The sequence below is a fragment of the Mesocricetus auratus genome, unplaced genomic scaffold (genome assembly GCF_017639785.1).
Source record: "Mesocricetus auratus isolate SY011 unplaced genomic scaffold, BCM_Maur_2.0 Super-Scaffold_4256, whole genome shotgun sequence".
Taxonomy (NCBI): domain Eukaryota; kingdom Metazoa; phylum Chordata; class Mammalia; order Rodentia; family Cricetidae; genus Mesocricetus; species Mesocricetus auratus.
In genome coordinates this window covers 108821049-108847042 of record NW_024429182.1, presented here as the reverse complement: position 1 = coordinate 108847042, position 25994 = coordinate 108821049, and the positions used below count along the sequence as shown (strand labels likewise).

General features: G+C 42.2%; 1 long non-coding RNA gene across 2 annotated transcripts; it reads right to left on the bottom strand.

The window, feature by feature from the left end:
- Window positions 1-20334: 20334 nt before the first annotated feature.
- On the bottom strand, window positions 20335-25908 carry LOC106022448. 2 transcript variants are annotated; one of them, XR_002386107.2, is made up of 3 exons: window positions 25730-25908; window positions 24506-24592; window positions 20335-22049 (listed from the first exon to the last, which is right to left on the bottom strand). It is a non-coding gene; the product is annotated as an uncharacterized LOC106022448 (long non-coding RNA). The 2 variants fall into 2 exon arrangements; XR_001197425.3 differs by lacking the exon at window positions 25730-25908 and adding an exon at window positions 25183-25671.
- Window positions 25909-25994: the final 86 nt, after the last annotated feature.

Genomic DNA, 25994 nt, shown 5'->3' with positions numbered 1-25994 from the left:
CCTTCAAATTGCAACCACAATCATTTTCAGTTGCAAGGGACCAGTTAATGGGTGGTCAGATGCCATCTAGCTGTCATACATATGCACTGATGATTACACAGCCTTGTGTGGAAGACAGCAGCCAAATCTAAGTGATATGTATTTCCTTAATATGAGATAGTAATGGGGTGGGATATAACAATTTTATTGAGTCTTTACTGTGTGTTCAGGTGTTTGAGAAGTAAAAATGAGGGGGAAAATCCTAAAGTAGCAGCTCAGGTTAGCTATCTAGTACACACATGCATGGGAGAGAGAACAGAATGGGAAATGAATATTGACATACAGTTTAAAAGTAAATGGTCAATGGTTTTGTTTAGATAGACTGCCTTTATATCTTCTGTACAATTCACTTAATGGCTTAACTGAACTACAAGGCAGATCTTACAGCTCTTTTGCAAACAACAACAACAAAAATCCCCCAAACATGATACAGTCCAAAGAACATTGTTCAGCATTTCATCAAGCCATAACATACATGAGAACATGATACAATCCAAAGAACACTGTTTTATTTAGCTCCTCATCATAGTGATAGCATACATGAGATGGCAGCATAAGGGAGGAAAGCTAATTTTGGCTCATGATTTCAGAACGCTGTGCCATGGTTACTTGGTTCCATTGCTTCTGTACCCTGTGCATGGTGAAGCAGAACGCCAAGGATGGGAGAAGGAAGAGAATCAATGTGGGACCTCATGGTGGACAGGGGGCAGAGAAAGAGATGAGAATGATCATGGGCAACATATGTTCTTCAAAATGTGCCTCTAGTGACCTATTTCCTTCAACCAGTCCCCATGTCCTAATAGCCCGGTAAAAATGACTTCATCAATGATTAGTCCACTGTTGAGGTTAGCACCTCCATAATCCAATGTCAACAGTGCCACACCAAGCCTTCAGCACACAAGTCTTTTGTATCCAAACTGTAGCATGTGTGACATCAGACAGTACAGAGTTTGAGCTCAAGACTACACTTATTAAACTTAATGCTCTTCTGCTGTTTACTTAGCCTTTCCGAACAGAAGTAAAAGTCACTGCAAATGAATCGCCTGATAGTGGTCTTTTATTTTTTTTATCAGAATTTCTCAAAGTTTGGTTTGGAAGAGGAAAATGCCTACCCTAGATACTGGCTCATGAGTGGAATAATCAGGAGTTAGCAAATGTTTCAGTAAAAGGCCAGATTATACATACATTGAACTTTGAAGTTCAGTCTGTCACAATTCTGCCACCATAATGTGAAAAAAGCCATAAACAATGCGCAAGTGAATGGATGCCAGCTGCAAGAAGAATATATAAAAAACAGGCAGAGGTTCATTCAGATTTGACTGCTCTCTGTACACACCTAGTCTCTGGCGACCTTGGCAGCTCTAGCTCTCCCTTGTTTTCTTGGCAGGTAACCACTGGTACTTACATACACGTCTGATGAAGAGGTTTGGGGGAAAGTTTTGGTTTGCTAATGAAATAAAAACTAGTATGCTATCTTTTTCCGTCCTCTAAGAGATGTGTGAATCCAGGAGCTGATGCAGTCTCTCTCTATGATATTACACACAAAACAAAAAGACCAACGGAGGTGCCACCTGCCTGTAATCCCAGCATCTTGGCAGGTATAAACAGAAATATCCTAAATTGAGGCCACCCTGAACTACTACTTTGCTTAAATGTAGTGATACCCATAAAGTCTACTTCCTTTATATTTCCCTGAGAAGCCAAACAAATGTGAACAGCCTCTGTGGGCCTATTAAACTATACTTTTTACTCTCTATAGACAGGTTTTCTGCTTGTAAGCCAGATCTATTACCAAGAAATTAAAATATGTCACTAGATACTGTGAATGTTAATATACACAGCACAGAAAAAAATGGTCAGTGATTGCTGGTTTTCTCTCCATTGCATTTCAAAGAAAATCGATGTCATTCTCTTTGTGACCACCATGAATATTTTGCATAATCCCCTTTTATGAATGTGTCCCCTCATGTGAATTATTTTTCAGGATCATCTCTAGCTTCAATCTCATTTTACATTTCAGACGAGGAAATGGAAGCACTATAAAGAACATCTCATTTAGCAGGAGCCTAATTACAAAAGGCCGTCATATGACTGCCAAGCACACTGGACCTGCACTCTCCTTGGTAACTATGAATCAAAGTCTCCCTCTGCTGACCCAGCCTGCATTGCATACCAAGAGCGAGCTCTCATCCGGGCCAGCTTCAGATGTGAAGACAGGAAGTGAGTAGGATGCCCTGTGCAACGTCTGTCTCATAGGAGACTCTCAGTATATAGTCCATGCCTTTCTTCTTCTCTCTCCACATTGTACTCTCAGTCTGGGAATGTTACAGTATCAGAGTAAATATGTAAGGGAGCCCCATGAAGAAGAAGAAGACTTTAGCATGAAAATAGAAGAGAAATTAGAGAACGGTTAGTTCAAAGATTGGGAACAACATGGAACAAGATGTTTTTTAGAAATACCCAGAGTTTTGGAGAAACATATATCTAGTCCAAATCTCCCTCTCTCTCATTCTCTCTCTCTCTCTCTCTCTCTCTCTCTCTCTCTCTCTCTCTCTCTCTCTCTCTCTCTCTCTCTCTCTCTCTCTCCTCTCCCTCCCTCCGTCTCTCTCTCTCCTCCCTCCCTCCGTCTCTCTGTCTCTCTTCTCCCTCCCCTCTTCCTCTCCTTCCTCTCTCCCTCTATCCATGCTCCTCCCTCCCTCTTCCACCTTCCCTCCATTTCTGGGAAAGTAAAAGTTCATTCACACAAAGTCCAGAAATAATCTCATATGTCACAGCGAGCACAGTGTGAGGGTAAAGAAGGATCAGAAGCTCCTCGTTTGCCCAGGTACGCACAGAGACAGGGGGTGTCTAATAAGCATTTGTGGAAGCATGAGTCACTACTGGGATAGATGAACGGCCCCTTGGAAACAGTAACAGATAGCAAGAACAATGAGCAGCAGTGAGTGAGCTGGCTCTCTCTTGCCTTGACCTAACTCTGAGAATTTTCAAATTCTCTTGTAGCTACTCATAACTTATGATCCAAATGCATCCAGATAGTCTATTAAAGAAATATCCTTAGATATGTTTCCATAAAGCCTACTTATATAATCAGGCAATGGTCCAGGTGAAGCCCTTGGGTCAGTTGGCTTATCCTTGTCTGGACTGTATTCACATCTGAGCAGCGTAGCATCACTTTGCTACCAGCTTGGTGGTAGAAAGAGGTTAATCAGATTAGCAAATCCTGATTCTCGGGCAGGAGCCTCTAAGCCTGTTGCATCCACTCAACCTCACTCAGAACTTCTTACAGTGACATGTGTAGATACCTTTTCAGTTGGTACATGGGAGCCCTAACTGTGGCCCAGAATCCTACCTACCTGTTCCCTAAGAAGCAGCATAAAGAAGCAGGGTCAGAGGTGATGCTGGAGGGCAGCAGTAGGGTAGGGGGTGCCTCCTCACTGCAGTCAGAACGAGGATTCATTTCAATTTGACAAGCTTTACAACCTTGGTTGGGATTACTATACTGTCAAGCATTCTGACCTACCAAAAGTCTACCACTGTAGTAACTAAAGAGTTTGAACTACAAACCCAGCACTGGGGAAGCAGAGACACACAGATATTCAGGGTTGGCAGAGGAGCTCTAGGCTAATGAGAGACTCAAATAAAAGCAAAGTTGAAGGCTCGGAGGAACAACATCCAAGGATGACCTCTGACTTCTACCACATGCACACAGTATGTGCCTGCGGGCACACATATACATGGACACACATACAAAGATACACACACCTGAACTTAAAGATGGTTACCCTCCTCATGTAGTGAACTATCTCTGTGGGAGCACTCATCTACAAAGTCTGTCATTTGTTTCTTATTGATTCATGTGTACAGATTTTATCTCTAAAAGTCTAGATATAGATCTTTTTATGGTAGGAGATTTTTAGAGACCTCACAGAACTGGGTATTTATGTATACAAAATATACAGGATTAGCTTAATTTTCAAGGGGGTACATTTATTAATCTATTATAAAATAAGAATGAATTTAAACAGTTTGAGTTAAGCTATCTACAGAAAAAAATAACTGTATTTGGTCTGTCTGGGAAATGTTTATTTAAATGCAGCTAATGTTTGAACTCATTCTTCCTCTAGGGAGAATATTTTCCCTACACTGAGGCCTGTACAATATGAACTTCTGTCACAGGCACAAGCTGTAGAAAAATAGCATAACATGCATCAGTTTATAGTTCTTTTTCTGACATGAAATGTTTATTGTACACAAGTATCAGAGGCTGGCCTGCACCTTTGTGCTCAGACATAGTGAAACAAAATGCACAGGAGTATAAGGATATAGATGAGACTAGATTATTATGAGGAGTGGGGAGAGGAATAGGAGGTTAGTCTAGACTTGCCTTAATAACAGTCTCTATACAACGAAATGTGGTAATTCGACACTAGTTGATTGAGTGGTATAATCCCCTTTTTTGCACTAGTAAATAGTCCCAAATTGCTATTTATATGAATTATGCTACAAGAAATGTGTAATTGTATTACAGAGATTGCTTAAACAAAGGGGATAGAATTTTAACAGTGCCCTTAAAAATGGTATTTTCCCCTTTAAATCAAGGTTCTAAAAGTCTCCAAGAACCTTTTAAAGACAGATTTATTTGCTTGTTGTATAAATAAGATGTACTCACTATAGAAATAAAAAGAAGGAACTTAAAATTATCCATAAGCCCCAAATCCAGAGACTCAATGCAACAATTCTGAGTGAGTTGCACCCAGTTTTGTTCTCTCTCCTCCCAATCCCTCAAAAACATCTCTATCTTAAGGCCTATAGTTGACAGGATGGACAAACATTTCTCAGACCCCCTGGGTCTATTTCATTGTCACTCTCTTTCATTGTACACTATTGATGTCTCCATTTTAATGTAGATGATGAACTTGTAGCATTAAAAAGTGTTTTCCAGACTGAAGTTATATACAACTTGATTATTCTAGTGTAATTATTTTCATATCACCCATCATATTTGTTTTCTACTTCACAGAAAATACATTGCAATTTGACTTGCAATGTCTCCAGAGAGACTCTTGTGCTTGCAGTTCTTGATAAGTGGATCTTACATCCTCACCAGCAAAATTACTTAAGATGCTATTAGAAATTCAAATTCTTGGGCTCCTACTGGATCAGAAATAAAAGATTAGAGTAGCTGTGTGTGTGCACACATGTGTGTATGTGCACGTGTGCATGTGTGTCTCTGTGTATGTGTGTGCATGTGTGCCTCTATGTATGTGTGTGCCTCTGTATGTGTGCATGTGTGCCTCTGTATGTGTGCATGTGTGCCTCTGTATGTGTGCATGTGTGTCTCTGTGTATGAGACTGTTTGCATGCACGTGTGTGTGTGTGTGTGTGTATGTTTAAAAACTTATATACTCCCAGGAAATTATAATGTACACTAAGATTTGTCCTAAAGGATTGACAATCTGTGAATCATCTTTAGGGGAAAAGTTTGCAAATTTGCCTTTTTGATAAACCTCTACTCTCTGTACGTTTACAGACACAAATTTCTGTTCCCTCTCTTTGCTCAGGAGTAAACTACAGATGTAGTAGCCTTCCAAGATAAGGATTAAGTAGGAGAATTAGTAAGAGTGTTCTGTAAACTACTAAGTGGTAAAGTCGTATACAGACATTAGTCATTGTTATGGTGACCCTGAGTTTAGGATGGAAGATTTATATTATCAAGCCCTGGGGAAAGCCAAGTGGAATGTGAACACAGATGGTTCTTAAGTTTCACATATTTAACTTTTACACAACCCAATGTTCACACATTATACATGCCACCCTAAATGCCTTTCCCACACCAAATCTGGAATTCCATACACTTGCAGCTTAATGAGCAATTTGAGGCATCCTGTGGCTGCACCGCCAGCCAGCCACAGCTTGGCTCCAGCAAGGTCACTTCTTTTCCTGTCTAAAGTCCCCGTGTGTTTTATTGCATCTTACCACTATTGTTTGCAAAGCAAACAAGAGGAGAAAACTGTCTTTAGTCATCTTTAGCTCCTATTAGGTTTCTTTGGCAGTCTTGGGTTGTGTTGTGATTGGTCCTATTTTTGTTTTATGAGTGCGATGGCCTTATGTACCTCCTCGTTCACAAATCAGTATTTTTTCAGGATCTTCTCTGTTTCCTCTGCTCAGTCTGTTCTTTCTCCTTCTCACTCTTATGTCTGGTGAATCTAGCTGTCTGTTTTATAAGCTTAGGTATCCGGCATGGACTCCTTCTGTAGCTGTCCAGACTTGCTTTTCCCTAAAGGTTTCTGCCTAAAAGAAAGAGTGGCTGTGGTGTGCACATAAGTGCATGGGGTACTTTACCAAGGGAGGCACAGGACAACAGGCAACTGGAGTTGCCTTGCCCTTCCTCCTTCCTCTTCCCTCACTGACGAATAAGGATGGTTTACTTTGGTATGGTAGGGATTCTTTGTTCTAAACAGAGATTCACACACATGGAGAACTATTCTGCTGTGGTTTCAACCCACAGCCTGGAGTTGCTGTTGCTGCTAGCTACTGGGTCATAATGGTGATGAGGCTAGGCACAAAGATTGGTGGCTTTGCTGTTCTAGAACGTTGGAGATGTATAGTCAAATTGTATGGTTCAGGTTCCCCCTTTGCCCTGTACTTGTATTCTCAGGACTTGTACATGTGTTTACACAGCATCTAGGTCAGCTGAACTCACAATAGAGCTTCACGTTTGCCAAAAATATGCAGAAGTTAAGGTAAGAAATTACTACAGATAAATGATTTTAGTGTGTGGGGGTATGTGGAGGGCAGTTGTGCATGTATGCACACATGCAAACACACAGATAACTAGCCTGTGCGAGAACATGCAGAAGCAAGATGGCTTCAAGGAGCTACACTGCTGTTCTCTTCTTTCAAAATTGTATCTTCTCAGACAGGGTTTCTCACTGAACCCAGAGCTTGCCATTTTAGCTATACTAGTTGCCCAGCATATATTCATACCTATACCCTTCACACACCAAACCCCTACCCTTCCCTAACTCTGGGTTGCAGACATGTGTGACTGAGCCAGATTTTTAAGTGGGTGCTGGGAATTCAAATTCAGGGCCATGTATTTGCACAGCCCACACTTTATTCACCAAGCCATCTCCACGGACCCTAACTTGAGTGGTCATTGATGCTTTTACATTCTAAATAATCAAATATAGCACTTTGGTTTCTATTTATATTTAGAATGTGTACTAGGGAGTTTACAATTTGTTTAGTTCTTTGGGAATAAAATTCCACATGTAATAAATAGGTAAGGTTATTGTTTCATTTTTTATATATTATACTTTTCATATAAATTTTCAGGAACTCATTAAACACAAAAATAGAACTGCCTCCAAAAAGATATAATGAGTAGAAAAGTATTAAGAGGGAACACTTATACCCTCAGGCTAGAAAAACAAATATCTGGGTATTTTATTAGCTTTCTAGCAACCTTATATCAATTTTGTTACCCTACCATAGTATTTACTGATGAACACCCCAGTGTAGCTAGTTTTCTCCCCGCAGTGACCAACATTGAGAGATGCTTCTGCATTCTGCCTATGATTGCTTGAATTTCCGGTTCTCTGTCCTGTAATTTGTTCACTGTGGGCTCCTGCCCACAGTTTTGGTACAATCTCCTGCGGTAGACTGGTAGAGCGACACCACCCTAACTTTGAGGCTTCTGGCAGAACATCATTCTGGTGAAGCTATGGTTGCTCCAGAGTTAACTGCCGAGGAATTCTAGTCAAGTCTTGTTTTGCCTATGCATTCAATATGGTTATAAAGCACCCATTCCCTGTCTCTGCTGTATGAAACAATATTGACTTCCCTGGGTGTCAGGAAATATTAAGTCCAATAAAGTGCAGGCTCATTTTCATGGACTGGATTCACTTCTGTTTTGTTCTGCTATTCTCCAGAGGCAAAAGGAGGTATTCTGTCTGTAGTTAGTTTTTCAGATCATGTCAAGACATCAGTTTCAACAATCAGCAGCAGAGTTTACCCTAGCATACAGCAGGCTAAGTTCTAGACTAGTGCTTAACATGTATTTCTTACTTAATAAGAGTCATAGTCTCAGTCTCAGCACTCAGAATCTCAGTACTCAGTAGACAGGAGGCTGAGGCATGAGGATAGCATAGGTACCCTGAGATATACAGTAAGTCCAGGCCAGTGTGAGATACAGAGAGAAATGTCTCAAAAATAATAACCTGGATAGTCTACAAAATTATGAATCAGTTAAATGTTTGAGATGCACCACTCAATTTCAGACACTCTTTTGAGAGCAGAAAAATGAGGCATTGACAAGAAACATGTCTCAGAACACCCAGGTGACTAATGATAGAATTAGGGTTTAAATAAGTTCCTCAAGCCCATTTCATTTAACAAAAATAAATCTATTTTCTATTCTTTTTCATGGCCTCTTTCACTCCAAATACTTAACATTTATCCATGTTTGTCTGTTTTTCATTTTATTTTTATTTATGTGCATGTGTCTGTGTATATATGTCAGGTGTATGCAGGTGTCTGAGGAGGCCAAATAGGGTATTGGATCCTTTGAAGCTGGAATTTCAGGAAAATGTGAGCTGGCCAACATGGTGCTAGGAACTCAACTTAGGACCTCTGTCACTGTAGCAAGTGCTTTTAATGGCTGAATCATTTCTCCAGGCCTGGTTTCAACCCTGTTGCACACATCCACAGTTCATTTCTTTTTATCATGGAACAGTATGCCATAACTGACCATAGTTTTTCCATCCACCTGACATCTGAGTTCTTTCTATTTTATTGCTGTTATCCATTTGAGGCAAGACCTTGTTATGCATGTCAGGCGACCCTCAAGCTGTGTAGTTCAGTATGGTCTCAAACTCTCAATCTTCCTTCTTCGGTCTCTTGCCTACTGAAAGAGTATATTACAATGCCTGGCTTCACATTTTCCACTGAAGCATAACAGCTATAGGAAGGTTCCATTTCCCAGCATGTGTAACTCACTATATATGTCCTTACAAACCTCTGGCTCAAGAACACCCCAGGAAGACATCACGTGTTCCCTTCCTCTCATTCTCTCCACCCCTGTTTCCCAATACCACTAAGATTTTAACAATTCAAATGTGTCGTGTCTACTTTCTAACTCTGAACAATCAAACTGTATGTGCATGCTTCATACGTGCAGTGTCTGGTAAATTGCACATTATTCATGATTATGTATCCATCTTATCGTTGAAGGTTCTTTGGATGTTTGCAGCTGGACTCCAATTTGAAGTGCTGCTAGAAACATTCTAGGAACAAAACTCAGATCCTTTGGAAGTAACATATGCTCTCAAGCACTAGTCACCTGGGCAGCTCCCTAAGAACATTTGGGAAGGATTCCTTCAGTGAAAATATGTGCCTGCCCCTCTGATGCATGGAGTCGAGTACCAGTGCCTGCTACAGGAGGGACACATGTGTCCAATTTAAATGCTGCCAGCTCTCCTATGGTGGGTGGGCTTCACACTGCCTTCCGCAACCGCACAGGAGAGTCACAGCTGCTCTGCTTGCTTTCCGACTTTAGAACTTCACTCATTCAGGCGCAGATGCAGTGGCGTCACATTATACTTCAATTGCACAGAGGTTTCCGCATGCGGTTATACATTTACAGCTCACCATGTCTTCCCTATTTCTTTAAGGCCAAGTGTTCACCCACTGCAGTGACAGGAAGAACCACTCCCCAGTGCTAATCACTACATACCTGCTGATGCACGAGAAGATAACTACCAAGTCTGTCCTGAACACTGTGAGGTAAACAGTGAGGCAGACCCCAACACGGTTCCCTAGTCCAACTCTGCCAGCTCAATGACCAGCCAATGAAACACTGGGGCACCCCACAACTCTTCTCTAGAGGTCTTCCAGGGAAGCCCTGACTGAATGTGTCCCCTCAGTCACCATGCTTAGAAAACACTACCTTGCCCCAAGGTCACAGGAAACATGCCCACGTCTGTCTCAGCACTGACCTTAGAAAACAATTAAGTCATTTTAAAATTTCACTTGGTTAAGAATTTCCTGTGAGAAATCTATAGAAGATAATATTTTCTCCATTTCAAAGGTAAGAAAAATGCAATTAATGGAAGTTTTGACCTGCCCCCCCTGCCCGCACCCATAGGGAGCATTAATGATATATACATGCATGGGCTCTATTACCCATGTACTCTATGTGTTGGTGAAGCTAAGAAAGCAATTTTGTGGGTTTTTTAAATTACTACCGTTTTATGTGTATGGGTGAGTGCCTACATATGTGTATAGGTACCACATACATCCCTGGTGCCCCTGTGGAGGCCAGAAGAGGACACTGGTTACCCTGGAACTCAAGTTACAGTTAAGCTGTCTTTTGGATTCTGAGAACCAAACCCAGGACTTCTAAGAGTAGCAAGTGCTCTGAACTTTGAGCCATCTCCTCAGCTCCCTAGATAGCATCATTTTAAAATCTTTCCACTCAAAGCAAACCTCAGGAGGGTCTTTGTCCTTAAATTCTTCTTCCCTTTATAAATAAGTCTCTGCTTATACTTAGCCAAATTATGAGGAAGAAAAGAGGTCATTCTGTTAACTTTCCAAGAACCCACAGACCTTCTGGGGGATCCAGCAAGCATTCAGCTAGCACACATCTTCTAAACAGTCTTCAACAGTTTTCCTTTCTAAATCTCATTTCCTGATGGAAAATGATCCTTCACTGTGAGTTCCAAAGTAGTCACCACAGGTCTGAAGACAAGACATCACCCACAATACCCAGGACATAAGTCCAATTGCTTACACTCCCTGTCTCTACCCACTTGTCTTTGATGGCAAATCCAGATGGGGTTCTCTGGATACTTGACAGTCTGATCATCTTTATAGGACCCTCTGCTACTTTTAACCTTCCCGTAGTTTAATTCCCTAAACAAATGATTCTCTGAGCCAGAAGAACAGGTTGTCTCAAATGATCCGATAAATATACTAATAACTTTTCTTGACAAATCAATCCCGTGTCACCTCAGGTCTTGACAGACTTATTTCCAGTTACTTGACAGCCCCTATCACTTACAAGCAGTTCTTAAAATCCAGATGCAGGCTGAGCCTAGATTCTAATTTCGAATCTCTGCTGGCTCACACTTGGGAGCTGTTCTGTCTTCCATCTCCAGCTGGCCCACTATCATGCCCTTTCCTCTGGAATAAAGACTTCCTCACATTCATCTCCACATTCCTCATACTTATACTGGTGGAATTTATAGCTTGCTAATGCAGCCTTGCCCCACAGAGCAAGCAAAAGGGAACTGGGCTGGGGTTCTGCCTGTGGAGCAAGGGCTAGGCAAAGTTCCAGCTCTACCCCACCCCCACCCACAATTTCCCCTTTTGCCTTCTACCCCCCCTTTTTCAAAGGCCTGCATTCTAGGGGTCTTTGTCTAAATTTCTCAGTAGACAAAACTTGGTAACTGTCAAGTGAAGGTTCATTACAAAAAAAAATCCTACAGGAAATCCATGGAGCCACACTATTTCTCTGTTTTCAGCGGTTTTCTAGCAGCCGAGGCCTGACATGGTGAGCCATGCATATACCCTCAGCTTCTTGGGATGCTAAGGCAGGAAAAACAATCAGGGATTGGGTCTAACCTGAGCAACACAGGCAACCTATTGAGACCTTGCCTAAAAACAAACAAACAATCTAAATTTAAAATTTTTTAATTTAGTGTGATAGCTGAGTCAGTAAAAAGCTTGTCATGCAAGCACGAGGGCCCGAGTTCAGTCCTTAGCATCCATGTAAAAAGGCAGGGCATGGTAGCACATACTTGGAATTCATTGCTGAGAAGGAAGATAAGCAGAACCCTGAGCCTTGCTGGAAGATAAGCAGAACCCTGAGCCTCGAGGGCTAGCCAGCCCAGCCTATGTGACTTAGTTCCAAGCTGAGTGAGAGACTTTGTCTCAAAAGTCCAAGTAGAAGGCTCCTGAGAAAAAGTACTGCAGGTTGATCTCTGGTCCCTACATTTATGAGCACAAACATGCACCTGTTCTCTCTCACACATACAGAAGTTGAGTGCAAGAGGAACTTCTGGAGGACATTAACTTTTGCAGACACTAGTGTTGCATTAAATCAGCACCCTCCTAGTACCCTGTAAATTGGGCAAACTTCTACTGCTTACAGTAAAAAGTAGTTTGGAACTAAAGAAATGGCTCAGTGGTTAAGTCATGCACTGCTCTTGGAACATTGGGTTCCCGGAAGCAACTTAGGGTGACTCACAACTACTAGTAACACCATCTCCAGGAGAGCCAACGCCCTCTTCTGGCCTCTTCTGGTGACTGCTTCACTCAAGTGACATCATCACACATAGACACACACACACACACACACACACACACACACACACACACACCATATAGATAAAAATTAACCCTAAAAATAGTGAGAACTACAGAAAGAGCTTAACTAAGAACTTAACCTCATCATGTCAGCGATGCAGTCTTATTGAAAGCAGACGTGTGGACTCAGTAATTCATAACATTCAACACAAATTTGTTGATCCCTGCTTTGGGCCAGGTATTAGTGAAGTGCTGATGGCACCTCAAGCAAACACAAAGTAATGGAATTCTCTCCCTTCAAAAAGTCTGAGAACATAAGAAGAGGTGAATCCTTAATTTCCAGTTCTATTTCTGGTGTCTTGGCCTGCTCTGAGCAACTGAAAGCTATGAAAGCCTCCTGCACTGTGGTATAAACAGGCAGATTTCCTTCCCAGTCTTCATTGGTTTTTAACCTCTGTTCATCTCTTTCATTAGTGGCATTTTATATCTACTCAGAAGAGCTGCTGAGATAATTAAAAATAATGTAGGTTAAGTGCCTAACATAAACTATGACAGCTACTTTAGTAAGAAATGGAACAAAACACAGAAGTTGTCCAATACGAAGTATTAATTTGACAGCTCTTTGACTGCTATCCAAAACTCAAAGAACTGATGTTCAAGATGAGGACTGCTAATGGACACAGGGATTAATTATTTCCCCCGACTTCTTTCCCATCCTCTGTCACAAAAGCCCTGTATATGCAAGTCTTTCTGCTCTATTTTCAGAGTTCAAGATGTGTCTACTCAGGCTAGCCACATTCTACCTGCTGAAGTATCCTGTATATCCAGGACTCAGGTAGTTGGTAAACACAAGCCAGCCAGCTGCTGTGAGTCGATACTGCTGAAGGAAAATCCTTGATAGGTCTTGCAAGAGAACTGCAAGCTGCAGCCTGGATTAACTAGGGATACTTGATGGCCTCAGCTGCTCATCTACTCTCTTCTGGGCAGCTGGGCAAAAACTCCAAGACTGCCACTCCCCACTGCCCAAAGGGCCAAAGGGAACAGTGAGATTCCTGATCAGGACATGCCCTTTTTCCCAGAAGAGGGATTAAGTGTGCCTTGACTAAGTTTGCTCTTCTAGCATTCTTCCTTAGAGACTGAGGTAGACATGAAATAGGACCTGAAAAGCCCATTCTACATCCTTAAAAAGGTAAACATGGTATCTAAGAAAGACATCAGCTAGCATCAAATATGTTTGTGTTTCTGGTCAAATTATGACAATAATGCCAACTTGAGGTTACCATATATAGCGACAGATCACATAGGAAAGCACGTACTAAATTGCCTGGCACATGATAAGTACCAAGTACATGCCAGCCTTCAATTTTCTTAATAATTGTGGACAAGTTATATCAAGGTACCAGAGTTGAGTCATAGATACTAAAAACCTAACCTAGCCAGCAGTGGGTGAAGGAGGGGCACCAGCACATGGAAATAACAGACAGAGCTAATCTAGAGGCAAAGTCTGCAGAACCAGGTTCCCCTTGCTCAATCATCTTCTATTAGATGATTCTTCTTACTACTGTTGGTCTCATTGTCTCCTGCCACAGAGTAGATACCTCCATCTGTCTACAAAGATAACTGCAACAATCATAGCTGGAAAGGAAGAGACACAAACTCTCTCCCAACAGGACTTTGCCGTTTGTGGGTCACATGAACATCCCCCAGACCAGGCATCAGAAAACACTGACTCATAGTTCCAGTACAGCCTGGTTCCTGTTTTTCAATAGCAGATGAACTTATGTTTGGTTATTTGTAAATGACTGCAAAAAAAAAAGCCTCAAGATGGGTAATGTTTAATAACATCTGAAAATCAAATGAAATTTAAATTTCAGGGTTTGAGTTTCACCTCTGTTAGAATACAATATACCCATTTCTTGATGGGCTGCCTGTGGCTGATCCTCTACCAGAACAGCAGTGTTGAGTAGCGCCCCAAGAGATAATATAGCCGCAAAGCCTAAAATACTAGCATCTGCTCTTTATAAGAAAAATTTGATGACCTGGCCTTAAGCTACACATAGTGAACAAGAATTGAGGACACTCCCAACTGGACAAATCAGAGCTATCCCCCCAGACCTGTAGCTAGGTAATGGGTAGAGCAAGAATATTTGTCACATATTGAACATTTATATTCTATCAGTCCATTCTGTAAGAATTTTATTTGTTAATCTTTTTTCAGAATCCAAGTTCATACATTTTTATCAATCATTCAATAGATGAAGAAACTAAGGCACAAAATGAAATAATTTTTAAAAAAAACAGCTAGCAAGTAGCATAGAGAGATTTGGGCCAGATCATCTGACTCCAGAGTTCTCCTTTGACCTTTATATGATGTGTTCCAGAAAAAAACGGGCTAAAGGGTGAGGGGAAAAAGAATACTTTCTCAGGATAAAAATGAGTTCTTGGGAAAAAGAAATAACAGGTACCCATAACATTACATCAGTACCAGCTTGAATCTAACTTTGCCTAACCTTGAATTTTTCAAGTAGTGTAAAGTAGATAATATCTGCTGTTTGGAGTGATTACAGTGATGTTGGTTAACCTTCACTGAGCATTTATTCTAGGGTAATACTGAAAACATTACACATGCCGTTTTGGTGAGGAAACAAAGCTTAGGAAGGTCACATAGATTTGTCCAGAGTCACACATGAGGCATTACTAAGGCTTTGGTGAGAAGCCAGGTCTGTCTGGCTCATCATATAACTGTTATGCAGCATCGTTCCCATCTCAGACATGAAGGGAAATATATCTAGCTGAGCGCCTTTCACATTCTAAGGACTCAGCTGAAATTATTGTTCTTTTTCTTTCCTGACTTTTCTTGTTCATGTTATGAGGTCTCACACACACACACACACACACACACACACACACACACACACGTCTTTGAACACTTTTACTTTTACTGCCTTTGTCTTTTGGTACTAGGGATGGAACCAGGGCCTCATGCATGCTATACTCTACCGTGTTAAGTTGCTGAGGGAGGCCTCAAACTCACTATGTAATCCAGGAAGCACTTGAATTCAGTATCCTCCAGCTTTAGCAGGCTTGGCTCCTAGCTTCTAAGCAAAAAATAAAACAAACTCCCTTCAATCAGCTCTGTGGCAAAGGGGCAAAGCAAGTATATTACTGAAACAACAGCACTCAGGAAAAAGAGGCAAGAGAACTTTGTGCAGGATGCTAACCTAGGCTACAAAACAAGACTCCACTTTAATAATAGCAATAATAGTAATAGTAGTAGTGATGGTAAATACAGCAGAGCAGAACTAGCAGAGTCTCAGAAGAAGAGAGTGAGAAGAATTCTCAGCATGCATGGAAGGGATTATGCCATGTAGAGACATTCCAAAGCTTGGAATCATTTCATTTGGAATGGAAAGCTCCCAGAGGCACAATGTTCACAGTGTAATAAGCTGGTGATAGGTATAGGAAAGGCTAATCAGGTCTTGGTATTTGCTTTTCCCTCCAAACACAAGAACCAGACTGTTTAACACATTGTATAATAGCCGTGTCACCTTCCACCTTGGACTGCTATCAAAGTGAGATTTACCCTCCCTTCCTATTGCCTGTGGTGCCAAGCCACACCTCTATTCCCAATCAGTACACAAGACACCACACTCCACACGTACTGTTCAGAATCTGCAAATTTCTAGCAGGAAGGTGCCTGGAAGCTATGGATAAAACTGAAGCCTGGTGAGGTGAAAAGTTCGGTCCACACTTGTAGAACAAGCCAATTGTACATCTAGATTGAGACTTGGCCTTGTAGTCAGAGAAACTAGATTGAGTTCCGGGCCAGATTAATGACTTTTATGGGACTCAATATCCCAACATTTAATATGGTTGGAAGGTCAAATAATAAATCCAGAGATGTTAGTAAATGCATCCTAGTTCAGTCTAGCATTTTCCCCACTAACTCATCCTGCTCCTTGGAATAGTCTGCTCTCAGAAAAGAGCTAGAAGCTGGATTTCTGAAAAAAGAAAGAGTAAGCTTTAAGAGGTAGTGCCCTTCTGCTTTACTTCCCTTCATCAACAATCAAGTACAGCCTTCACAAGAAACAAATCCGAAAACAAGGGACACCAGACTCGAAGACCTTTCCCAGAGTGAAACTCTGTGGTCAGATATTGGCGAGGGCGATCCTTGGATGATTTGGTCGCCATCCAAGTCTGTTTTTAGTGGAGTATAAAGTTCATGTTTTGGAAGCAGGATCCTTAACTTTTTTTTATCCTGTTATTCAAATATTTCCTAATAATCTTCAGCATTTACACACTCAAGAGACCTTGAAGGTAAAGGATGCAGATCACCAGTTGTTTTTCCTTCCTGCTACTAATGAATACATGTTTTCTTTCTGAATTCACTGGCTCTATAATTATTTTTTTCCCACTCAAAGTACCCTATGAAATCAACTCAATTAGCAAAATAGTTGAACTGTAAGTTACCAAGCCTGGGATTGGAGTCAATGTTATGAATGCATTTTCAATATGGCAGACCTATGTAGAAAGAGATTGAAGTTTTTATCACATAAATACGTAGAGAATAAATTAGCTACAGTCAGTATGGTGTTTCTGGTGCCACCTATTGGTCAGTCTATAAGACCAAACTATATGGTAGTACCATTGGTCATTAAAATGAATGTAAATGTGACTTAAGGCATAACATTGAAGGTTATGTATTTCACCAAGCTGGTGGGATACAGAAATCGAGTGCTGTGTTTGGACATCATCTTTAGTCCTAGCCACTTTAAACCACAAGACTGTTTTGTTATGCAGTTTTTGCCTTTGCGTACTTACTAATTATGTCTGTCGAAAGGAATATATAGTGAGGCATAATCTCTGGGAACTCTAAGATTGGCGAATCAATACTCATACTTAAATGATTTTATGTCTTGTATCAGAATTGCTGTTGATACCTTGTTCAGATCATTCTACCAACCAGTTACCCTCAGATGCTGGGGAAATTTATAATAGGCAGGTATCCTTTTCTTTGGAGAATTGTCCTTGGCCAAGAAGAAGAGACTTTGAGTAGATGGGAGTCACTTTGACCAGGGGGCTTTATACACCACCACCAGCACCACCAGTACCACCAGCACCACCTAATCTCTATAGCTAGGAGCCAATGACTGAATGTTAAGGATGAAAAAGACCAGTTCACCTCATCCTAGGCTGGGAGTCACTCTGTAGTGTAATTTGTCCTTAACATACTCCATGTCTGAAGTGAGACATCAGCTGAGGCCACATTTTTGTTTAGTCCCTCTCTCTCTCTCTCTCTCTCTCTCTCTCTCTCTCTCTCTCTCTCTCTCTCTCTCTCTCTCTGTCTCTCTCGTTTCTCCTTAACAACATTCAAGGAATCCCTTGAACATAAATCCCCATCTCAGGTCTTCACATATAGCAGAAGTATCCTATGGAAAAGGTATTTCTGCACTGATGAAAGCCATGGCAGACAAGTAACTTTTGGGATTTTGTAGATACATTTTTCCCAACATGTTTGGGAGGCAAATGCTGAACAAAGCAATTCTTCTTCATATGCAGCAAAGCCTAGACTTAAGGACAGCAGTGGTGATCCCCTACCGTGGGACAATGCTGTGAAACTGTTCCTTGAAATGGCACTCTGCCTAAGTTTCTGAGAAATGTGTTTAGTATCAAAATAGTATATCCGTGCTGGCATTAGATCTAGTGCTCCCATGGGTAATGAAAAATAACCTGGAATTGGAGAACTTAAGGCTTTCACATTTCTGCATCTGTTGTAGAAGCTGGGCCTTTCGATTTGTGCCAAAGGAGAACTTTAGGAGAAAAAAAATTTAAAAAAATAATAGGTTAAATAGAAATAGAACTTCATGAAAACACAATCAATTTTTTCAAAAGTCAAAGATGAACAATTCTAAGTTACAAATCTCATCAATAAATTAGACTGGGAAAAACATACATATAGTAGCAGTGAAATAGGATCCTTAGTTCACACCACATTTTATAAAAACTAAATAAAAATTTGAATGTGTGAACTGGAACTATTAAATACAAGGGGAATATTTTGACACTGGTCTGGATATTTGGATATGATCCTTATAACACAGCCAATAACAATGCTCTTGTTTGCCCACCAGGGAATCCTGATGATACCATATACATGTGCTGCAAGATATTGAGAAATTAAATCAAGCTGGATCTGAGGTGAAAGCTTTCTCCCTACAGTCTAGCATTCATGGTGCTGAAAGAAGCTATGTAGACTTCTGGAAAGGAAAAATCATTAATACTTTTATCCAGCTATTTACCATGCTAACCACACTAGTGACTTTCTGGCAAGATATGCCCAGCAATACAATAGTGGCATGGCTACTATAGGAGTAATCAACTACCCTCTGATTTGATGCCCACTCTATGGGAGGGAGTTCATTCCTGTTACTCTATATCACCACTATCTCCAAAAGTTCAGGGAACATCATGCAAGAGGGAATAAAAAAAACATTAAGAGTCGGAGGTTATGGATGTCTTAATTAGCTTCATTTTGATTATCATTTCACAACATATATCATTTCATAAATCAAAAGATTGTGTTGTACGCCATAAATGTATACAGTTTCACTTGTCACATGAAGTGGGACAGGAAGAGCTAACAGCATTTTCTAAACCCAATGTCAAAAATTCATATTTTTATCTCTTAGCTATCACAAAATTATTAGAAAAATAAAGACATTTTATATTTGATTTTGTTATTGTTGGAGAAAGGAACTATGTAGGGCTTTGATTCTAAAGAGGAAGTAGAATTTCTTCATTTCCATGGTGGAAGATGCTGTGCCTGGGTCAGCATTATGGTACCACTGTGTTCTAAGTGCTAAGGTTTCAGCATAACGAAGCCCTGAACTGTGAATCAGATGCCCTGGGCTCTGGCCTTACCCTGTGTGCAGTTAGCAGTACCAGTGTGGACAGTTAACTGATACTCCCCTTTCTCTTCCAACCGTCTATCTGCAAAACTGGGTGATAAGAGAGTCTGTGGTAACTACAAGTCGAAAATCCTCTGAGCCCCCAACTTCTCTAACTCTGATGTGGTACGGAAGCTGTAATTCATTAGCCTGTCCCAACATGACACCTTCAATAGAGTCAAGAAGCAAGAAATTCAACATGGCACTTTTAAGAAAAACAATCTTTGATAAGGAGGAGAGCTGATGGCAGACAGAGTGATTAGCCACTGCAGGCAGGCAGGTGGGGCACTGGTTCTTAGTGAGTGAATGAAAAATAATGTGTAGCAGTATTAGTATACAAGGAAGGGCAATCTATGAACTAGCTCCCTGTTGTACTGTCTGCAGCCTCAAGTCAGCCTGCTGGGTCTTTGCTGCTTCTACAGAAGAAAGGAGGCAAAGGAAAGACAGACTGATGTGCCACATGAACCACAGACATGGTTCTAATGCTGTTCTTCCGTGAGTCATTTCTACATGATCTTGGCTTCTTTATCTGCTAATCTGGGCTCTGCAGCAGCAGATCTGGAAATGTCCTTGCAGGTCTCTGGCTATCAGATGCTATCAGCGCCTGTCTTTTCTTGACATCTGCCTGAAAAACATTTTCTTAAAAGGCATTCCTTCCCCCCTGCTTTTAGAATGTAAAGAATTGAAATCAGGAATTTTGATTCTCAAAATCAATTAGATAAACAGAAAAATCCTGGCAGGGCATTTATAATTCAGACATTATTTTGAAACACATTTTTATATATATTAAAATTAGAAACAAGCTTGCTTCCCATGTCAGTCCCAATTCCCTCTCCCTCCCCTCCCCTTCGCTCCCCCCAGCCCCCCACCCAATCACCACTCCATTCCCCAGGGAGGGTGAGGCACTCCATGGGGGGATCTCTAGAGTCTGTCATTTCGTTGTGGGGAGGGCCTAGGCTGACCTCTCAGCCATCAGTCTGGGGTCCAAGATCTCCCCCTTGTTCAGGTCAGCTGTTTCTCTGGGTTTCACCAACCCAGTCTTGACCCCTTTGCTCATCACTCCTCCCTCTCTGTCGCTGGGTTCCAGGTGTTCCATGTTTAGCTGTGGGTGTAATTCAGACTTTTTGTTGTTGTTCTGAAGCAGGATCTCCCCTAGTCCAGCTCTTCCTACCTCAGCCCCCTCAGTACTACAATTAGAGGCATGTACCACTGGAACCAACTTCATTCAAATTCTTGAAACTGAAAACCTAAGAGCTACTGAAGCAAAACCAGGTTTAAAAAAAAGGTATCTGGAAATCCCTAGGATGTTATAAGTGAGTGATCTTTAATTACCTTAACAATATACACTATGAAGCCTCAATAAGCAGTTGTTAAGTATTTACTTTTACTGTAATGACTTTATAAGGAAATAGCCAATCATTAAAAGTTCCATTCAGTTCTAGTATCCTATGATATATTCACTGAGTTCAGAGATGACCTGTAGGAGAAAACAAAGCAAAGACAGGCATGATAGGCATAATGGATAAAGTAATGCCAGTAGAGACAAATGGACCCAAGTAAGAATACTGTTCCTGCCATTTACTGTGGGACCTCAGGCAAGTTTCTTGAGAAGGAGGGGAGGAACAATTTTGAAGGAAGTAAAACAACAGTGCTAAGGAGTCAATAGACAAAGGGAAGGGTGAGACATGAGTGTTCAGGAAGATCTCTCAGAGGCAAAGACATCTGTTATGAGAAGGACTACAAGGAACTTTCTAGGCAGAGAAGATAGCCAGGAGCTAGCTTAGAATGTTTTGGGAGGAGAGAAAAGGACACAGCAGTTTAACGTGGTAAGAAAGCCGAATGTGGCTGAATAGGTAGCCTTCTTCCTGGTCTTCCTGGCCTGATAAATTTCACTCCAGTTGTAATAAGAAAAACCTGATAACTTTTGAGTCAAAAAGGAACACAGCCTGTGGAGTCTGTTGTAAAAGCTCCCTCTTGTATAGAGAAATTGGATTGCTGCTCAGTGATAAAAAGAGAGAGCTGGAGAAGGAACCTGGACAGCTCAGAGTGGTGGAGTTGGAGAGAAGTAAGTCAGATTTAATATCTACTCTGGGGGTAGTGTGGATTAGACAAGACAACCTATGAAAAACACTAACCAAGTGCCTGGATCAATGAAATGCTTGCTAAAGATAACAGGATCTGCTCTAACAGGCTGATTTCAGGCCTATACACACATCAAAGAAGAATGTGACACATACTTAGGTCAAAGATCATAGTTAGCAAACTGGTCCAATAGCTCATTTGTCATGCCACATGGACAAGTCATATTTGCTTACTGTAGCTTCCCTGAAAGTTGAGGAACAGTTTCCAAGTACTAACATTCAATGAATCTTTTTTTGTGGGGGGGATATACCAGTCAGGGGCAGTATGAGTAAGAATAAAGAGTTTATCATAAATATTCCGTGTGAGGTGTTGCCTCTATGCCTGGTGTTGTTTCTGAAGTCATCTAAGACCAGCTAGGGACTCAATCAGGAAGAAAGGCTGGAAGCTGGGTGTGATGTCTAAAATCCAGGGCAAAATGGAACTCACAGTGATACACAGTTTTACCACCTCCAACCCTGGTCAAGTAAGTGACTAGAAGTCATTTATCACCAGCCGAAGGGTCCTGCTGTTCTTCCATAATAACAGGTGAGACACAGTGTGTGTGTTAACAGTGTCCTGCATGCTTCTTCTTTACCTCCAATCATACTGAATCCTCTTGTGATCACCATTAATCTGGAATGGCATAGGGAAAGAAATTTTCAGAATGATAGTGTTGCGGGATGCTATTTTAAGATGTACTTATGCTATGGAACATTTTTTTAATGATGCAAAGATGGGTTGTATTCTTTTATGTTTCAATCTGTTTAACTCTGTGACCCTATGTTTCTTTGCCTGTCTAAAACACCTGACTTTGACTCTGCCATTTAATAGCTGTTACTTAGTCTCTTAGGACTTCCAATTGCTCAGCTCAGAGTGAGATTAGTGTTCTCATCTACCTGGCCCAGCAGACATGCTTTTGTTTGATAACTAGTTTGAGTGTAGATGTAGTGCTCAAGATACTTGCAAGTTGATAGGATATGGCTTGGTGTCTCGATGTGGTACTGAGCCTCAAATAGGTATGGGTATTAATCCCAGTGAATTTCCCCTCCCAAACCAATCCAAGTAATAATGAATCACTCCCTTGAATTTTCTATCAAGACAGCTCTTTGTGATTTCTAAATGTTCTGTCTAGATTCAAAGAAGCTAGTTTCTTCATGAGTGGTTGGAATAAGACTTTTCTTAGAAGCTACTGAATATGGATTAGTTTGGATTGTTTCTCAGGAAATAAAAAGCAGGCTCTGGGGTGACCACTTCAACATTTAATTGGGTTAGCAAAGAACTACAAATAAGAGGTTTTCCTTAGGAGGGAGAGCATGTTGACTGAACCCAACCCCTTAGGTGGTAGATTTTAACCTAATTACTGGCCTTCAAATGCAGCCTTTAACTCAGGCACCATTACATGAATATGGCAGAAATGTCACATTGAAAACTTAACACATCACAGCAGTTCACTGGATCCCAGCTTCTTGTTACATATGAATGCACAGCTCTCCAACTGCCCAGCCACCTGCAGAAGTCATATTTGCAGCAGTTCCAAAGGGCTTGCATCCTAAAAACTAGAAGCTGAACCAAGGAAACTGCCCAGCACTTGGGACAAAGTCACTAGTGACCTGTACTTTAGGGTAACCAAAGGTTCTTTCATGTGTCTCTGTCTTTTCCTCTGAGACACATTGTGCCTGTCACTGAGTGATATCCCTCTGACTGGATCCTTCAGAGAAGTAGTTTCTGTAACAAAGATAAGCACGCTGTATTTGGTACCAGGGGCAGTTATGGACCGTGTGAACATCTCAACAAGAGGGAGGCCAAGGGGCCATTCAGACTTAGCTTGAAATCCTGGCCTTTGTTTTCTCTCCACATTCAGACTGAAACATGATTCCCCTGGCTTTCTTTTTTTGGAAAATACCTGTGATGAGTTCCCTGGCTGGAAAGAAAAGCTGTTGACAGGAAAGGTTTCTGATGGGAAAGGCGCTTCTTCATGTGTTCTAGAGGGAGACAAGTTGCTTCAAACATGCTTTAGGAGAGATCCCAGGCCTAGGAGAAGACACCAGGATCCATCCTGGAAAGGGTCATTTTGAATGGTAGATGAGGCTGAGAATTAAACCGTTGCCTCTTTGAGAGTAGGAACACGGGCATAGAGTTTAGACTACAGCAGATGGGCATCTGAGTGGTCGTTCTCTACTACATAGTGAGGCACCTTGGGCAGATTGTTTGAACTCTCTAAACATGCTTTCGGGGGGGGGGTGTGTTATGAGCACTAAATACAATCGTGGCTACAAGTAATGAACACGGTGTAGAACAAGGTTTCGTGTGAAATCTGTCCCTGATTTGATAATAGTACACCCTCAGCCAACACAAATGATGTCCCGTCTATGTGCCAGGTGCTGAGGGAGTAACAGATCCATCTTCCTCCTGGACTTCAGGAAGTTTACTGTTTCATAAACCCCGCACACACCCTGCTCTAGGAGAAGCGCCAGCTGCACACCAAGGCCACTGTGTTAAGTAGCTCAGTCTTGCAGGTCATCTCTTGAGTAGCTCTCCAAACTCAGCTGCCTCTACCTCCAGTTTGCTCACAATTCTCAGTGTGCTTACCATACTGAGTGTGGGTTTTTTTTTTTTGTCTCCAATATGATCCTAGAGGATGGGGGATCATGTGTTCATTTACTCTACCCATCTGATTTGTTCCCCTCAAACTGCTCTATTCGTCTGATCATTTATGCACCTTGGTATAGCTAGTGGCCTTTGACACCAGTATACAAAGGACTCAACCCTGTCCTGAACTCCTGGGAAGTAATCTTGCCCTCCATCTTTAAAATGCTGGGCCTGATTTGATTGGCTCTATCATTTCTAACTATTGCTTTGGTTCCAGCCTCAGTTTCCCAGTCTGCTTAAGGGGGCAATAAATCTCCTTTACCAGGAAATCATGACAGTGATTTGAGACGCTACAGCTTCTAGGTGCCCAACAGTACCAGGCACAGAGTCAAATGCCAAAACCAGCTGATTCCATTCTTACTCTCAACCGGGTCCAGCCAACATAAGAAACCTAAAAATATAAAGCAGGAGTGCACATATCCTTCCAATTTATACCTTACCTCAGCTGTGTTCCAGAGGATCCGCTGAACTGGGAAGATACAACAGCTCCAGGAAAAAAACGCTGGCAAGTGCTTAGGCAAACAGTTCTGAAGAAGAGGGTAGGAATCCCTTTACTCATTACCCATATCCTCAAACCTGGGCTGCCAGAGGTGTATTTAAAACGAGAGTGGCAAGCAGGGAGGAGTCTTATAACCTGATTTTCACCATCTGTCCCAGATAACAACCACAAAAAATGCTATCTGAGTTATTCAGTATCATTCACCGGTCATTCATCGTGCTAGATGATTAACACCGCAGGCATTGCCTCATGTACTGAGAACCACATCACTAGAAGTTGGGCTGCCAAATAGGAGTTTGGGTCTCCTATTAGTTTGACCAATCAAGGATAAGTTAGTGATTTAGGAAATCACCTGCTGAGCATTCCCCTGGCCGAAGGGAAGAGGCTGAGGATGATCCAACACAAAAGCCCCTTTTGGGTGAAAAGCTGGATTGGAACCCAAGTGGAAAGATTTGCCCATCCCCAAAGCCCCATGCAATACAAGGGGACGAAAGGAGTGCAGGATGCGGGGGAGGGGTGTCCCAGGTCTGGAAAGGGGCGTCCCTGTGGCTTGTGCGCCTTCCTCGACTGGGGTGCACAGGTCAAACCTCTTCCCTCCCGCGCTCTCACCCTCCCAACCTTATTTAGAAACCGTGTCCCCGAGACAGGAAGGGCGGCGGGCCGAGAAGCACGGAGCGTCCCGGCCTCATTTCCTTTCGAATCCCCCTGTGGAATTTCATTTCGTACGGTGAGGAAATCGGAGCGCGAGCCCGTCCGCTGCTCTGCTGCTCCGGGGCGCCTCCCCCACCGGGGCTGGAGACGGGTTGCTCTCGGGTGCTGGTCGCGCCGAGCGCGGGGCGGGGCCGGGGGGCCGGGCGCCAGCCCCACTGGCTGGGGGTGAAAATTGCTGCGAACTCGCGCTGTACCAGGCACCAACTCTAAGCAATTCAGGCTTTATCGCTAATCCTCCCAAGTCACTTTACGGATGAGGAACCTGACGCCGAGAGGTTGGGCAATTTGCTCAAGGTCACACAGCGAGGATTTAAAGCCACAATCTGTGTAAATCCTAAATACCGAGTCCTTTGTGTTCATTAGTTTGCTTGATACAGAGGTGGCCGCCGGGTTGGAGTTGACAGCTGGAATGGGAAGAGCATGAAAGGGGCACAGATGTGTGAACACTTCTCACCTGAAAGAGGAGGGCAGGTTGGGGCTGGGCAGGAGCCACGGGGCTCCTAACGACGCCTGGCCCGCAGTGTGCAATGGATCCGGGTGGGAGGACGCCGAGCGCCTGGAAGCCAAGCGGGGCGGGGCGGCTCTGGAGTGAGCGAGGGAGGGAGGATCAGGCTGCGGTCCCCGGCCTGACCCTTACAGCGGGAGAGAGGCCTCGCCCCTTCCCGCCCCCTCTGCCGAAGACGACTTCTCATTGGACAACCATGTTGTCCGTCACGCCC